The sequence below is a fragment of the Olea europaea genome, unplaced genomic scaffold, assembly GCF_002742605.1.
Source record: "Olea europaea var. sylvestris unplaced genomic scaffold, O_europaea_v1 scaffold16803, whole genome shotgun sequence".
In the NCBI taxonomy this organism is placed as follows: domain Eukaryota; kingdom Viridiplantae; phylum Streptophyta; class Magnoliopsida; order Lamiales; family Oleaceae; genus Olea; species Olea europaea.
The window spans coordinates 1-2,353 of record NW_019234478.1 but is presented as its reverse complement, the minus strand read 5'-3'; the positions used below and the strand labels follow the sequence as shown (position 1 = coordinate 2,353).

Genomic DNA, 2,353 nt, shown 5'->3' with positions numbered 1-2,353 from the left:
TTTTTTTTTTTTGTTTTTATGTTTTTTTTTGGTGTTTGTGAGTAGAGGGCTTCTATTCTTTAACCTACTAGTAGCATGAATATTCTAGGAAATCAAAGTTGGAGGGTGAGCAGAATAGTCTTTGCTATATTCATCTTCTTGTTCTTTTGCCTTAGTATACTAGACGAGCTATCTTTGGGGTAATATAACCTATTTTTTTATACCTGTTAGTTTTTCGAAATAATCTTTGCATGACTTTATGGACCCCTATTTTCTGATAAGAGAGGGTTTTGTGGATTTCTAGTATGGCACAATGGCCCTTATGAACTGGTTGTTGCATGCTTGAGAAGGATGAACACCATAGGTGAAATATAAATTCGCTGACATAAGTACTTGCAGATATTGCTAACCCGAATGTATACTTTTAATATAGACGTTAAACATGACATGTGAAAGTAGATTTCAATTTAACATTGTGAACTAAGCAATTTTTGGGATAATCAAAATATTCAAATTCTGCCAAACAAGTCACCTTAAAGAGTATTGAGACTGAAACTTAACTGTAACTTTCTTGTCTCCAGATCTTGTTCTCAAAGATAAAATCTTTGTCTATGATTTGGCTCGTCAAAGATTAGGATGGGCAGATTATGATTGTAAGTGCCTAATTTTCTTTCCGGTTTGTTTATCTTTTTAACAATAATTTACGGCAGGTTGAACTTTCACGTAGCTCATTCTTTTATATCTGAATGTCTTTCCTCAGGTTCGTTGTCTGTGAACGTCTCTATAACTTCCGGGAAGGATGAATTTGTTAATGCTGGGCAACTGAGAGTGAGCAGCGGTTCATCAAGTAGTGTACTCCTCAAGCTGGTAAATAAGAGCAATAATGCTCTCCTGCTGCATATATTAGTGATCGTTGGACTTCTTTTTCTGTAAATTAATTTTCAGTGTAACCCCAATTCTTGGCTTTGCCAATTTATATTTATTGTGATTGGCAGTCAATTGTAGTCCATTTTTCTTTCCCAAGGATAGCCGTTTCCTTAAGCCTCTCACTTTCCCTTTCCAAGGAACAACGGTGGCTTGAAGGCTCTGCCCCGTCTTTTCTTTAGTCTTGCTCACCCCCAACTGCTGGTAGAAGTAACCGCAACCTGTACCTCGACTCTTTGACCGAAAATTGGACTCTTTCTCCCTCTCCCTCTTCGCATCCAAATTGTTCCTCCTCCTTGAGTGTGAACAAAGTTCTAAATTATTTTCGAAATGAGGCTTGAAGGATCAAAATGTTGGTCATGATCGAGCAGAATAAATCTGTTCGCAGCGTTGCTTCTTAGGTGGTGAAATTTGTACAGATGAAAAGAAATTTTGGGAGCTGGTCAGTTTGTAGTTAAAACATTCTTATCTATGCTCCTTTATCATCTGTATCTGGGACAGGTCGCTATGCGATTGTTTGAGTTGTAATATTTGGTGGTATGACAAGAAGACTTGAGAATTACGTCATTTCATATTAAATGATAAGATCAATGAAGTGTATATCCATCCATTTAATAGTATTGCTATTCGTGAGCAATGCTTACTGATCATTAGTTATGTGGCATCATTTGATTTGTCATCTTAAATGTAGATGTCAAATCAATTAAAATCGTCTAAATGTCAATCATTATTAGCAATGTTATTCAAACATTTAACTAGCGTTATCATTTCCAACCATGCTTCATGTACAAGGAAGCACTCACAGGGGTCGGCCAGGACAGAGACAATAGTGGAGCCAACACACTTTTTTTTTTTTTTTTATTTAATACAGGCCCCTGTGAAAACAATGCCCTGTACACAGGGCTTAATTTTATCATTTCATGGTACATTGCCTGACAAAGATGGGTGATCATATCTAATGGAGATAATTACAATCGATACATTCTAAGTTTCAACATGTTTAAATACTTGCTCTTGCTAAGGTCATAGAATGGTTTCTCCAGTATTGTTTAAAAAGTAGACCGTGATAGTTTGAGGGAAGAAAATAAGCTATGTTTTTGTTTATTCTATGACATTTTATTCGGTATTATATACTAAACATTTCTAAACACGAAAAACATGTTTGATATGGGGATAAAAAGCACTTAGCACTAAACACATTCTGAAAGGAAAAGAAAGAAAAAAGTTGGCGTTCACATTCAATAGTGTGTTTGAGCGTCTTCAATGTAATAATGTGAATTATTGTATATGTGACAAGCAAAATAGGAATGGAGAGGAGAGCATTTTTTATGCGGTTAAGGATTGAATTAGTTATAGGTCATATATACAAGAGAGAACGTAGAGAAAGACGGAAGATAAACAATACATCGTTCGATGAAGATATATTATTACGTGAATGATGTCTAGTACA

At 35.4% G+C, this 2,353-nt stretch overlaps 1 long non-coding RNA gene across 1 annotated transcript; it reads left to right on the top strand.

Annotated features, from left to right (window-relative positions):
* Positions 1–47: 47 nt before the first annotated feature.
* On the top strand, positions 48–1,553 carry LOC111377574. Its single transcript, XR_002699750.1, has 2 exons — positions 48–632; positions 740–1,553. It is a non-coding gene; the product is annotated as an uncharacterized LOC111377574 (long non-coding RNA).
* The last annotated feature ends 800 nt before the right edge of the window (positions 1,554–2,353 follow it).